This window comes from Chiloscyllium plagiosum, chromosome 7 (assembly GCF_004010195.1).
Source record: "Chiloscyllium plagiosum isolate BGI_BamShark_2017 chromosome 7, ASM401019v2, whole genome shotgun sequence".
Lineage (NCBI taxonomy): Eukaryota > Metazoa > Chordata > Chondrichthyes > Orectolobiformes > Hemiscylliidae > Chiloscyllium > Chiloscyllium plagiosum.
In genome coordinates, this window is record NC_057716.1 from 88,849,555 (window position 1) to 88,865,220 (window position 15,666).

At 39.0% G+C, this 15,666-nt stretch overlaps 1 protein-coding gene across 1 annotated transcript in view; it reads right to left on the reverse strand.

The window, feature by feature from the left end:
- Nucleotides 1-9,790: 9,790 nt before the first annotated feature.
- The window catches only part of arl5a (ADP-ribosylation factor-like 5A), a 33,928-nt gene continuing 28,052 nt past the window's right edge, over nt 9,791-15,666 (reverse strand). Inside the window, exon 7 of the transcript XR_006312191.1 lies at nt 9,791-10,437. The gene's annotated coding sequence lies outside the window, so the exon portion shown is untranslated. The remainder of the gene's footprint in view (nt 10,438-15,666) is intronic.

Here is a 15,666-nt window from a genome sequence, read left to right on the forward strand (position 1 = left end):
ATCCCTCCACCCTTTAGGCACTCTGCCTGTATTCCTGATGAAGGGCTTTTGCCAGAAACGTTGATTTTACTGCTCCTCGGATGCTGCCTGAATTGCTGTGCTTTTCCAGCACCACTCTACTCCTAATTCCACGAGGGCAGGACTGACAAATTAATAAAGACTGGGTCGACTAGGCTTGTACTCACTGGCATTTAGAAGACTGGGGAGGTGGAGGGTGCGAAATCTCAAAAACGTATGTGACTGAACAGGTTAGGTGTGGGAAGAATGTTCCTGACATTGGGGAAGTTCAGAACTAGGGGTTACAGTCTAAGTGGCACAGTAGTGAAGAGCTGGATGGCTTACTCCTGCACTTTTGTTTCTATGTTTATGTTTCTATGAAAGTAGCATACATAAGTTTGCTTACAATACAAAATTAGGTAGAGTGTAATTTGGGAGGACAAAAAAGGCTACAAGGGGATAAAGGGCCGGTTAAGTGAGTGGACAATGTGGAAAATTTAAGATAACGTGTGAGGTTATGCACTGTTATAGATTTTTTTTTAAACCACTAAACATGTAAATATTGATATTCAGAGACTTGGATGTAGTTCTATGAGCAACTACAAAGGCAGCATGCAGATCCAACAATCAATTAGGATGGTGAATGGTACAGTGACCTTCACTACAAGGGGAATAATGAGCAACAGAAATAAAGAAGTGTTCACACAATCATACAGGGTTTTATACAAATGTTTGGTTTCCATAGTTAAGAAAGGATGTACTGGAAGACAATAACAAACATTCACTTCATTCCTCTGAGGGATGTTTTGTGATGACAGGGTGAGTAAATTGGGCCCACATTGTCTGGAGTTAAGGGAAGAGAAATGATCTTATGAAAAATGCGCAAGAATCCCAAGGGGCTTGACAAAGTAGACAGAGAGGTTGTTTCTGCTGGGGAGTTTAGAATAGAGAATGAATCTCAGACAAAGTGAGCTATCAGTCACAACTGAGATGAGAAATGTTTGATATATATATATTTGGAATTTTATACCTGAGAAGGTTATTAATGTTCCATCATTGCTTATATTTAAGGCTAAAATAGACAGACTTTTGATCTATCAAGATATTAAGGTGGAAAAGTCAAGTTGAAGCCCAGGGTCAGCTATGATTGTAGCAAATAGTGGAGTAAGCTTCAAGAGCAATAAAAGGCCTATATAATTGGCATTATTTTACTTAAATACTTAGGCAGCTTCTACTGCCTATGTTTTGTTGAAACTGTGTTGATGAGCCTCAAAGTGTTGCTACTGTATAGGGCATCCCTGACTGCAGTTCTTGTCCTGAATTGGACAAGTGACTATATAATGGGAAACCCAGCAGTTCTGAGAATCACTTGTTCCTAAATCAGATAAACATAAGGATGTAAAACAATCCAGCCAGAACATTGGAAAACCTATAGTGAAGTGCCCGAATTTGGAGTGTAAGTACATAACACTCAGACTGGGGCAGTCTGTACTATCAACTCAATAAAATTGTTTTGTTATTAATAGATGAGAATAACAGTTTAACTAAGACGACAAAGGTTTCCAAACAGTACAAAGCTAAAGCTGATGGATTCTTATATTTTGAATGAAAAGAAACACTTTACGATAAAATTTTTGGAAAATTAGGACGGAATGGAAAAATGCTACATACAAAGATTTAAAGTTGGACAAAAAAGTGGAGATCTGCAAATTCACTGCAGATTAATATTTTAAATGTATGAATGATTCACCATTCTTCCAATATTCATCATGATTCTCCCCGTCAGAGTTCAGATAACCATGGCATAAAAATCTATTTTGCTCAGCAGACTATGATATCAGTATTGTTATTTATCATAGTAATTTAAAATAGAAAGAGCAGAATAGGATTGGAATGTGACATCCGGCCACAAGATTGAGACAATAATTGACAGCTGAAATGAAGGAAGCAAATATTCACAGGACGGAAAGCTGGCTATGGTTAGTCCAATAGTGCTGAAGGTCATTTCTGTTCTCTTCATTCCAAGATTCAAATTATACTTTTCAACAAGTTGTCAAAATCCTACAGATTATTCTTTAAAGATAGTGGGCTTTTCTACCCCTTATTTATAATCTCATGGTAAAGCAAATCATCCCACAAAATGGGTGAAATAACAAAAAGGTTTCAAGAGGATAATGTGACCAACTCAGTGTGCATCCTTGTCCTGTACATGGAAAGGTTGTACACTTGGGAAATTGGCTGTAGCAACAGAACATCACAGTAACTGTAAACTACATACTTGCCAAGTAAATTACAGAATTTATATCACCCACAGACCATTGCCACTACTGGTTTCTGCCAATATTTATATGCCACACAAACCACCTTCCTTGTTTCTTCATATAAACCAATCCCCGTAACCTATTTTTTTCTCCTTAATGTTTAAGCTTCTAACTTAAAACTTGTCCATCATTCATTGCAATGACTCCTCATGGTGGCCAATTTCACATCCTTACTATTCCTTCTTAGTTTCCTTACAGTCTGTCATCAGAAAAGACAGAAAGAGAGGAGGAAGGCAGTGCAGGTGTGCCCTGCGGTCATCTCCCTCCAAAACAGGTACACTGTTTTGGATACTGTTGGGGGAGATGGCTCACCAGGAGAGGGCAGCAGTTGTCAAGATCATGGCACTGTGGCGGGCACTGCTGTTCAGAAGGGCAAAGAAAAGTCGCATAGGGCCATAGTCATAGGGGATTCTATTGTGAGGGGAGTAGATAGGCTGTTCTGTGGCTGACAACGGGACTTCTGGATGGTATGTTCCCTCCCAGGTGCTCGAGTCGGAGATGTCATCGATTGGCTGCAGAGCATTCTAAAAGGGGAGGGTTAACAGCCAGTTGTGTTGGTGCACATAGGCACCAACGATACCAGTAGAAAGGGAGATGAGGTCCTGAAAGAAGAATTCGGGGAGCTAGGAGAGAAGTTAAAAGGAAGGACCTCAAAGGTGGTGATCTCGGGATTACTACTCTTTCTTGGATTCATTTAAGAAAGAGTTGGATAGAGCTCTCAAAGATAGTGGAATCAAGGGTTATGGAGATAAGGCAGGAAGAGGATACTGATTAGGAATGATCAGCCATGATCACATTGAATGGTGGTGCAGACTAGAAGGGCTGAATGGCCTACTCCTGCACCTATTGTCAGTGCCACGTGCTAGCCAGTGTAGAAATGAAAAAATAGGCAGGATAAACATGTGGCTTGAGAGATAGTGTAGGAGGGAGGGGTTCAGATTTGTTGGACATTGGGACCGGTTCTGGGGAAGGTGGGATTATTACAAAAGGGACGGTCGACATCTGAACCAGACCGGAACCAGTGTCCTTGAGTTTTTGCTACTGCTGTTGGGGAGGTTTTAAACTAATGTGTCAGGGGACTGGGAACCAGAAGAGAAAACAAGTAGGCAGCGAGATGGAGACTGGAGACTGTAAGAATTATGAAGATAGCACTAATAAGGGGAAGACTAGGCAGAGAGCAGGTGAGCGCAAAAGAACTGGTGGCCTGAAATGTATCTACTTTAATGCAAGGAGTATAATGCGTAAGGCAGATGAACTTAGGGCTTGGATTGGTGCCTGGGAGTATGATGTTATTGCCATTCAGAGACTTGGTTGAAGGAAGGGCATGATGATTGGCAACTAATGTTCCAGGATATAGACGTTTCAGACAGGACAGGGAGGGAAGTAAAAGAGGGGGTGGAGTTGCATTGCTGGTCAGGGACAATATCACGGCTGTGCTAAAAGAGGACACTGTGCTAAAGGCGGTCTTGGGTAGTGAGGCATTATGGGTGGAGCTGAGAAATAAGAAGGGTGCAGTTACATTGTTGGGGCTGTATTACAGACCTCCCAACAGTGAGCGTGAGGTAGAAGAACAAATAGGTAAACAGATTATGAATAGATGTAGAGGCAAAAAGGGTAGTGGTGATGGGAGATTTTAATTTTCTCAACATTGACTGGGATACACTTAGCGTCAGAGGTCTGGATAGAGTAGAATTTGTACGAAGTGTCCAGGAGAGTTTTCTAGAGCAGTAGTCCGACGAGGGAAGGGGCCATATTGGACCTGGTCCTGGGGAACGAGCCAGAACAAGTGGTACAAGTTGCAGTGGGGGATTTCTTTGGGAACAGTGACCACAATTCTGTAAATTTTAGAATACTCATCGATAAAGAAGAGAGTGGTCCTAAGGGAAGCGTGCTAAACTGGGCCAAAGCCAATTATATCAAAATTAGGCAGGAGCTCAGAAATGTGGATTGGATACAGCTATTTGAAGGGAAGTCCACATTTGAGATGTGGGAGGCAGATAGATTAACGGCAGTGCAGGATAGGCATGACCCATTGAAGGCAAAGGACAGGAAGGCAAAATTCGGGAACCGTGGATGACAGGAGAAATTGTATGACTAGCCAAGAGGAAAAGGGAAGCGTACATAAGGTCTAGGCAGCTGAGGACAGACCAGGCCCTGGAGGAATATCGGAAGAGTCGGACAAGTCTTAAACAAGGAATCAAGTGGACTAAAAAGGGTCATGAAATAGCTTTAGCTAGCAGAATTAAGGAAAATCCCAAAACATTTTATTCTTATATAAGCAAACAGGTAACTAGAGAAAGGATTGGTCCACTAAAAGATAAGGAAGGAAAGCTGTGTGCCAAACCTGAGAGAATGGGTGAGATTCTGAATGGTTACTTTGCATCAGTGTTCACTGAGGAGAGGAACATGATGAACCTTGAGATTAGAGATAGAAGTTTGATTAATCTGGATCACGTTGGCATAAGTAGGGAAGATGTGTTGGGTATGCTAGAGGTTATTAAGGTGGACAAATCCCCAGGATTGTATGGGATCTATCCCAGGCTGCTGAGGGAGGTGAGAGGGGAAATAGCTGGGGCCCTGACAGATCTTTGTGGCATCCTTAAATACAGATGAGGTGCTGGAGGACTGGAAGGTTGCTCATGTTGTCCCCCTGTACAAGAAGGGTAGTAGGGATATTCCAGATAACTACAATCCAGTGGGCCTGACATCGGTGGTAGGGAAGTTGCTGGAGAGGGTACTGAGAGATAGGATCTATTGATATTTGGAAAGGAATGAGCTTATCGGTGATGGGCGACATGGTTTTGTGCAGGGGAGATCGTGCCTTACCAAGTTGATAGAGTTCTTCGAGGAAGTGACCAAGTTGTTAGATGAAGGAAGGGCTGTTGATGTCATAGACATGGACTTTAGTAAGGTGTTTGATAAGGTTCCCCATTGTAACTAATGGAGAAAGTTAAGTCACATGATGTGCAGGGTGTTCTAGCTAGGTGGTTAAAGAACTAGTTGAGCAACAGGAGACAGTAGTAGCTGAAGGGAATTTCTCGAAATGGAGAAAGGTGACCAGTGGAGTTCCATAGGGGTCAGTATTGGGGCCATTGTTGTTTGTAATATATATAAATGATCTAGAAGGGGGCACCGTTGGTATGATCAGCAAGTTTGCAGATAACACAAAGATTGGTGGAGTGGCAGAAAGCATAAGGGACTGTCAGAGAATACAGGAGGATATACATAGACTGAAGAGTTGGGCAAAAAAGTGGCAGATGGCATTCAATCCAGAAAAATGTGAGGTGATGCATTTAGGCAAGTCTAATTTTACAGCGAATTATACAATGAATGGAAGAGCCTTGGGAAAAGTTGATGAGCAGAGAGAGATGTGGGAGTGCAGGTCCATTGTACCCTGAAGGTTGCTGCACAGGTGGATAGAGTGGTCAAGAAGGCATATAGTATGCTTGCCTTCATCGGACGGGGCATTGAGTATAAGAGTTGGCAAGTCATGTTAAAATTGTACAAGACATTGGTTCGGCCGCAGTTAGAATACTGTGTACAGTTCTGGTCGCCACATTACCAAAAGGATGTGGATGCTTTGGAGAGGGTGCAGAGAAGGTTTACGAGGATGTTACCTGGTATGGAAAGTGCTAGCTATGAAGAGTGGTTGAGCAGGTTAGGTTTATTTTCACTAGAAAAAAGGAGATTGAAGGGGGACCTGATTGAGGTTTACAAAATCATGAAGGGTATAGAGAGAGTGGATAGAGACTAGCTTTTTCCCAGGGTGAAGGATTCAATAACAAGAGGTCATGCTTTCAAAGTGACAAGTGGAAAGTTTAAGGGGGATACACCCACCAAGTACTTCACAGAGGTTGGTGGGCATTTGGAACACAATGCCAGCAGAGGTGGTAGAGGCAGGCATGATAGATTCATTTAAGATGCATCTGAAAGTTTAAGGGGGATACACCCAGCAAGTACTTCACAGAGGTTGGTGGGCATTTGGAACACAATGCCAGCAGAGGTGGTAGAGGCAGGCATGATAGATTCATTTAAGATGCATCTGGACAGATGCATGAGTAGGTGGGGAGCAGAGGGATACAGATGCTTAGCAATTGACCAACAGTTTTAGACAGTATATTTGGATCGGCTCAGGCCTGGAGGGCCGAAGGGCCTGTCCTGAGCTGTAAATTTTCTTTGTTCTTTGGCAATGTATAACCTTTAATTTTGGAGCACCCCAGTGGAAGTACTCTCTTTTCATCTACCTTAGCAAATTATTTTATGATGTTAGGGAGTTCTCACTTTTCCAAAAGCCACATCTCTTTTTTGTTGGGTATAACCTCAAAGTATTTTCAAGGATAATAGCAAAACTAACAAATGGATGTCTAGACTTGTGCATAGCATTCTAACTATAGTCTACCAAAGGTTCTACACAAGTTCAGCACATTACTGTATTACAGTTCTAACCATCGAGAAATCAAAGCTGGGTCTGTTTGCTTATTTTAATTACCTTATTAACTTGTAATACTAGTATTTTGATTTGAATATCTGTACTCTGGACCATTTCTTTCCATTACATTTAATGTGAGAATGTAAGAATTAGCAGGTCATTGTCAGTTTGTTACTAGTAGCATGGTAGAAGGCTTTAATTATTCACAATCTATTTTAAACATTGGGATTGGTTAGCTGAATTGTTTGGAATGCTGGTTTGCCAATGGAAAGGGATGCCAACAGCAATTCCTGCACTGGTTGAGGTTACCATGATGGATTCTCTTTCTCAAACTCTCCCCACATCTGAGGTGTGGTGACCCTAAGGTCTCAGTCTACTGAGAGAGAAGTCCTATTGAACTATGGCAACTTTGCTTTATTTAAAAAGATTAGATGAAGGAAACCAAGTGCAATCCATGCACGATCACTGACTAAAAAGTTTAAGTAACTTGTGAAGAGAACTCAAACAGTATCCAAAACAAAAGCCAGATTTATAACTTGATTGGCATTAAGTTCATGCATAGAATCGAAATGAAGTGAAATGTGAGATTACTTAAGTAGCAGAAATAGAAAAAGAATGAGAAACTATGTAGGCTATTGCAACACAAATAGGCCATTTGGCCCAACCATGCATGAAGATGCTTACTCAACTTTTCTCCTATTTTTAATGCATGTAACCAACCAGTGTAACCACCCATTTCATTCTCCCCTTCATTGCTACTTGGCTTTTCCTTAAAACATTTGTACTATCCAATTCAACCACTTCCAATGATTAAAGTTCCAATTCTTACTACTCTTTGGGGAAACACTTTTTCTGAACTCTTGATTTCTAATTCCCTATTGGATTCTAATCACGAAGAGCTATTTAAATGCTGGTGTTCAGAGACATTTGAATTTTCTTTACATGAAACAAGTTAGCATGCATATTAAACAAGGAGCAATTAGGAATCAAATTGATAGGAGCTTTGTGCAGAATAATTAGTATGTCTTTCCACAATTATACAGAACTTTGGGGAGTCCATATTGACCAATTAGTTTTGATCTCCACAACCAAGGAAGGATGGAAAAAAAGCTATGATTGTTCACTGAATATTGGAAAATCTCATCCTAGAAACAGTGTGTAACTGAACAGTACAACTCTCAAGTTCAAAAGAATACGAGGCTATCTTACAAAGTAGATTACAAAATAATATGAAAACTGCAGGTGCTGGAAATCTGAAACAAAAATTGCTGGAGAAGCTCAGCAGGTCTGGCAGCATCTGGGGAGAGAAAACAGAATTGAAGTTAAGGCCAGTAAGCCTTCAGAACAGCTTATGATTATGAAAACCTATTTTCACCACTTGAAATCTAGAACTCTGGGTCATTTCAGGATCCAGGATTGTCCTTTCAGACTGAGGTAAGAAATTTCTTCAGCGGGCTCCCCAAGTCTTTATAATTCTCAGCTTTAGAGCGTTGCACAAGCTTGGAATAGGTTCGGGGCTGGGATCAATAGATTTTTGAAACCTATTGAACTCATGCTTGATCAGGAAGTTGCTTGAAAGGGAAGTTCAGATGAAAGATTGGCATTGATTTTATTAGTGAACCAAACATAAGGGACCTTTGCCTGATTCCCTTTTCTCAACTTAAATAACCAAGTTATTTTCTTGGAATAGAAATCATAATTTTCTGAGCGACTTGCAGAGTAACATTTGAGGCAGTTCAGTTTTACTAGATTGAGAATTACAATAAATTAGTTATCTTACAAGAAAGGTTGGACAGACTGGTCTTGTTTCCACTGGAATTTAGAAGAGGGGTGACTTGATTGAAGTATACAAGATCCTGAAGGGTCTTAAAGTGAATATGGGAAGATGTTTACTCTTGTGATTTACTGAACATTTTAAAGTCAGAAATATATAGATTTCTGTTAGGCAAGGAAATCATGAGTTTGAGGGCAGATGGGTAATTTATAACAAAATCAGATCAGCCTTGATCTTATGGGATGCTGGCATAGACTAGAGGAACTGAATGGTCTACTTCTGCTCCCATTTCATAATTCGTTTTTCATAGTTCATGCTTAAGCAACTTGTTGCAGAAAATATTTCATTTTTAGGCAGTTTCCTCTAGAAACAAGGTACTTATTATAACAACTTAATATCTACATGAAATTTGCTCTAACTGATCTCTCAATTATGTAAGGTACTAAACAAAGAACACAGTTTTATTTTGCAACAAGCACCTTTTACCTTACGAAAGAAATTCATCATTCCTTTTGTTCAACTCCAAACTAAGCAGTAAAGCACTTAGTACTTGAAACTAACATTACTGTACTTCATCTTCATCCACAGATTAAGATGTACTGAATTAATTGGAGGGGCACGCAGTAAACAGTTAAATGTTTTAATATGTATGACTGAAGGTTAGTTAGGTAACTAAGAAGAAATAGGTCCAATTCAAGACATTCGTAATTAATTGTGTAGGCTAATGCTTCTAACTATCCAAGTTAAACAGATGAGGACTACTGTCTTTTGATGTTTTAAAGAATACTGTCAAAAATACCACACATCATCAATCAAATTTTTAATTATAAGCTGGTTTCAGCTTAATTCATCTTATGGAATTATTGGTAGTACTACCACTTAGCTGTTGGTATTACAATATCGTATCACATGAGTTAAATTACTTGAGTGGGATGTCTTAGTATACTGTAAGAGAAAGATTTCCAGATTGCTGATTATGAAATTTCACAATTTCAGTATTGAAAATTTATAGAATTGTCCTGAAATTGTACTTAAAAGCAAAACTAGAAATGTATGTAAATTCAGTTTAGACCTAACAATATAGCAATTCAAAGCATTCCTCAAAATGAAGTCACATTAACAAAAAGAACTCCAACTCACTAATATATACATAAAATAACGCTAGCTTTCTGGTGTTGATTCAGCATTAGAAATAGTGACAATTTACACTCAGTATGTGGGATGTTTACCATATTTGTCAAAGTGGCAGAAAAATATACAGACTAAAAATACCAGTTCATATTTATTGAAAAAAATACAGAAGCAAAAAAACATCGAAGTATTTAACAGTACAATATTTACAGAACAGATAGTAGATTAGAAAGCTATTTACTGGCAGTACAGTTTTGCTAAAAGAATGAGCTTGTCTTTAAAAGACGGAACACTTGGAGGACAAACTCCCAGGTACCCACAAAATTATTCACCCTTACACAAATATTACAAGTATTACACAAATCAACAGTATTTGCAGGCAGTGTTGCCAAAGGAGTGATTAAATAGATTGCTAATAAGCAATTAACCATAACTCCACTGAATTTTGACAGCATACAATTCAAATTGTAGCTAGAATGAAGCTCCTTAGTTTCAGTTTACTTGATCAACCTAAATGGCTTAGAGACTAAATTCTTGCTACTTACATGATTAAAATATACCAGATTACCACCTCCATTTTGACCTCAACTATTTTTATCATAGTTTCCCTTGATTACAATGGCATGTTTAAAACTGTACGCATGTCTGACAGCGAAATTGGATTTGGCTATAATGCCCCCTACTGGCTCGTAGTGTGCTGACATTCCTGCTACAGAGGAACTGCATACTGCAGGCTCTTCTTGTACATTCCAGACAGGGAGAAACTGCGGGGCTACAAGAGGTCCCTTATTAAGAAGAAACAAATACCGGTCAGAAAGTGAATTCACTTAGATAATAAACTGATAAATTTACTTTAAAATATCAGCAATCTTCCTTCTGTAGTTTTAGGATCCAAATGAATCAGAAGTTACACTTAACATGTTAAGTATGTTCAAATTAGACTCATTTACTACATTAAATTTGTATTTATTGTTAAATATGTGGTTCACAATTGCTTGCTTGCTAGTACATCCTTCCAACTGTTATACAGCACGTTTCAGCAGGTTGTGCCAGAAGTTAAGCTTAGTTTTGCATGCGACAGCTTTAACAGTTACAGTAGATAGTAGAAAGATTGCAGTAGGCAATCTGAAATGAGACATCATTTAAGTGATTTGTAAACCAAGAAACAGTAACAGAAATCATTCATGCTTATTATGAAGTAGTTTTAAATTACATTTTTTGTTGAAGTCTCATAAGAGGTGTCTTTACTGAACCACACTTAAAAAAGACCACAAAGGCATTGAAAACCCACACTGGACACAAGTGGAGAAATTTTTGGAGGATTTCTTTGTGTTTTCTGTTTCTTAAAAAATATAAAGCTGGTGCACCCCTTGCAGGACAGAAAGTATGATCTACATTACAACAGCATTTTAGGTTTTATTCAAATACCCAGAACTTGTATATGCAAAAGAAGCGACATTTACCGAGAAAGAATGTAAAAATAAACTTTGAGATAGTTAAGTCTATCACATGTTTAACCATGTGCAATCCTTACATGTAGGTAATACACACATTTACATAGGCAATATTTGAGGGTATTTCTTGTAATTTACAGAAAATTATTTAAACATCTGATAGACATCTTCCTCTGGATCTCTGTGCAATGCATTGGACAGATTCTACAAAACAAGCAAACAAAAACTGTATCTTCTGATAATCGAAGAATTACCTACAGTGCAGATGTTTTATAAAAACATTAGGCAGAATATTGATCCAATCTTTCTACCTCATGTCCAGTAAACGAGAAACAGAAAATGTCAAAAATACTCAGCAGGTCAGGCAGCATCTTTGGAGTGACAGAATGGAGGTAACGTTTGGGTCAATACAATCCCCTTACCCTCGTAATCTACATACATGGAGCCCTAAAAGTATGGTGGAGCAGGTCTTAAATACAGTTGATACAGTTATATCTATTAGAATAGCTTAACCTAGCTGCAAGTTGGATTTATATTTCATTTTCTCTAGTTTTAGGAAGTATGTGGTGGGGAGGCCTAAAGATACAAAAGGGTCGATAATACAAAATGTTTTTTGTTCAACTTATCACAGTCAGAACTCATCACTAGCAAGCCATTCAATTCAAAGGCAATTAGGGATCAGATACAAATGCTGGCCTTGTCAGTAATGTTCAAACCTCAAGAATTTTCAAGATTCTAAAACTGCTTTCCCACAAAACGCATCCATTCCAGTTCAACATAGCAATCATCAAGCTTTGGTAAATGTTGCCACCTCAGGAGCTTAAAAAAATGTAGGTGTAAATAGTAAAATGCTAATGGAACTGAAGCTTCAAATTTGCATGAAAGAAGCAAGGTGTTCAGCTCATTATGCAAAGAAAAATGTGTACTGATTCCAAACACCTTACAGATTAACCCTAAAGATTAAATATAGTTGTTCACATCTTTCAAGAGGTCGTTTAGCTCAGTTGGCTAGACAGTGTGGCTTGTAACTCAAACTGAGGACAAATCCCATGCCAGCTGAGGTGACCATGAATGACTCTCTTGCTCAAACTCTCCCCTTGCCTGAGGCATGGTGAGTGTCAGGATGAATCACCACTAATCGTCTCTCTCTACTGAGAGAGCAGCCCTATGGCAAAATTATGGCAGCTTTACCATTACCTCATTCAATCTGTCAATGTGGCAACCAAGATATATTTGTCCAATCAGATTAGTCTACAATATATAATTGGCTGTGTTAAATGCCAGCTGTGTGTTTCAGCCTGAAAAATGGTTCTGTTTTGACATTATACAGCGACTCAAAAAGTCAGATGATATTAAGTATATTCTTTGCGCTCTCAATTTTCTACAGACATTTTCATTCTAAATGCCACTTGGCAATACCTATGCCTTAGTCAAGTTCCACATTTTCTCCAGGACCTGAGATATTTAACTCAAATAGTGCTACATTGTCAGAAGTGCCATTGTTTAGAAGATTCATATTTATTGAATCCACTCGTAAATCTCGTAAAAAAAACAACTGGATAGCTTATGGTTGAGGTCAGTTGAATTTCAAGATCATATCCGGTGATTCAGTGGCAGAATGCAGGAAAACTAAATTTCTACCCCAACCAATACATAACCCAACCATGCCTCCAAAAAAAAATTCATTTCCTTATGGGCACATCATCTTTTTGTAAGTTTCTATGTTTTGAAATAAAACAAACTTGAGATAGCGAGTGATAAAGAGTAAATGTGAACAAAATACTTTTGGTTACTTTTTTTTAAAAAAAAATTCAGTTTGATTTTTTTTTCCTCATTCACATATCAAAATAATGTACACTGGAATGATTCCAGACTTTTGTTTTAATGTTTTCCTTTTCCTGAGCTGAAAACAATGAATAAAGTTTTAATGACTTTCTGCAGAATGTTACCAAAAACAATTCAATAAAATCTAGCTAACATCCACACTGAACACAGACCTAACATAAATCATGAGTTTACCAACTTGATCTGCAGTACCAGCACAGCAAGATAAATTCAAGGACTTAGATAGTAACTAGCTTATAAAATGCAGAAGGATTGTGCTGTAATGTTAGATGTGAAATTTTTCCAATCTAGTCAAATTACTAATTTAGCAGAGAAAAATTGAATGTAATACAACTACCTTTTCTGTACAAGTTACAGTATTCAATTTGTTGAAAGACTCTCAAGGCAGTACATTTGAAGTACAAGTGAACAGGTTTTGTTTTAAAATAAGTGACTTAGTTGATAACACCAATCAGAAGGTTGCGAAAGTTTAACCCATTTGAAATTCATACTCTCTTAGAACATTTTGATCTAACATTAGCAAATATTGTTTAAACTTTTAAAAACTGTGGCAGCATCAGGACTGTATGTTATATTTTTTACATGGCGTTCAGTTGTCAGAAAATTAAGATCGACTTCTTAATCTGGAGTGGAGATGATATAAAACAATATAGCACAGGAAATGGCTAAATGGTATAGATCTAGAGTATAGCTGTGGTTAAGTGGTTAAGCTGTGGAAACTATACAAAGGTGAAGTAAATGAGATTTATGTTGATACGTTTAGTTGTGGAAAGCAAGGAGGTGATTCACCTGGACTGAATAGAATTAATGGCTTGTTTTTACATTGTGTAGCTTACATAATAAGTTATCTATCCTAGGGTATGTGCAGAAGCAGAAGATCAAAGACATGCTGAGGGACACTCATCTGATGAAAGAAGTGAAAAAATCATCTGAAACTTTGACAGCACGCAATATCAGTTGGACAGTATTTAGTTCAGTTAATCACAAAAATGGAATCTGGCTTCTCTGCAATTTAAAAACGAGTCAAACATGTAATTAAAATATGATGGAAATTATGGAGTCATACAGCATGGAAACAGACCCTTTGGTCCAAATCACACTGACCAGATGTCTCATTTGCCAGTATTTGGACCATATCCCTCTGAAATCTTCGTATTCATACACCGATCCATGTACCCTTTAAATGTCGTAATTGTACCAGCCTCCACCACTTCCACTGGTAGCTCCATCACCTCTTTTGGTAGTTCATTCTATACACACATCACCCCTTGCGTGAAAAAAGTTACCCCTCGGGTCCTTTTTAAATCTTTCCCTCTCACTTTAAATGGCAGCACAGTGACTAGCACTGCAGCCTCACAGCTCCAGAGACCTGGGTTCAATTCCAGTCTCTGGCAACTGTGTGTGGAGCTTGCGCATTCTCCCCATGTGTGCATGGGTTTTCCTCCAGGTGCTCCAGTTTCCTCCCACAATCCAAAGATGTGCAGGTTAGGTGAATAGGCCATGCTAAATTGCCCATAGTGTTCAGGAATATGTAGGTTATCCACATTAGTCAGAGGTAAATGTACCGTAATAAAGTAGGGGAATGGGTCTGGGTAGGTTATTCTTCGGAGGGTCCATGTGGATTTGTTGGGCCAAATGGCCTGTTTCCACACTGTAATTCCAAACTGTGTCCTCTAGTTTTGGACTCTTCCTCTACCAAAGCAATAAAGCTAGGCTACTCACCATGATTCTATAAATCTCTATATGGTCACCCCTCAGCCTCCGATGCTCCATGGAAAATAAGCCCCAGCCTATTCAGCCTCTACTTCTAACTCAAACCCTCTACTCCCAGCACCATCCTTGTAAATCCTTTCTGCACCCTCTCAAGTTTAACAACATCCTTTCTATAGATGGGCAGCCAGAATTGTACGCATTATTCCAAAAGTGGCCTCACCTAATGTCCTGTACAGCCACATGACATCCCAACTCTTATACTTTCATTGTTCATAACAGAGTAAGCATGCTAAATGCGTTCTTCACCACCTCATCTACCTGTGACTCTACTTTCCAGGCAGTGTACAGTTACACCTGCAGGTCTCTGTTTGGCAACACTCCCAGAGCCCTGCCATTGAGTGTACAAGTCCTGCCAAGTTTGCTTTACCAAATTACAACACCTCATATTTATCTGAATTAAACTCCACCTGCCACTCCTTGGCCCACTTGCCCACCTGAGCGCTGTCCGATTGTACTCAATCTTTTTCACTATCCACTAGACCACCAATTTTGATGTCATCTGCAAACGTACTAACCATATCTCCTATATTCACATCCAAATCATTTACATAAACAACGAAAAAGCACTGATCCTTGAGACACACCACTTGTCACAGGCCTCTAGTCTGAAAAACATCCCTCCATCACCACCCTCTGTCTCCACCTTCAAGCCAATTTTGCTTCCAATTGGCTAGCTCCCTCATGTGATCTGGCCTTACTATCCAGTCTACCATGTGGAACCTTGTCGAACACTTTACTGAAGTCCATGTAGAAAACATCTACTATTCTGCCTTCAAACTTCTTTGTCACCTCTTCAAAGAATTCAGTCAAGTTAGCAAGACAATTTCCCATGCACAAAGGCACACTCCATGCAAAATCATATTCAGACTTCCAAATTTGTATGAAGGCATCAGTATTGAATTGTAGGTCCCTGCAAGGTTGTCAACCATGAAACTGCTGGAT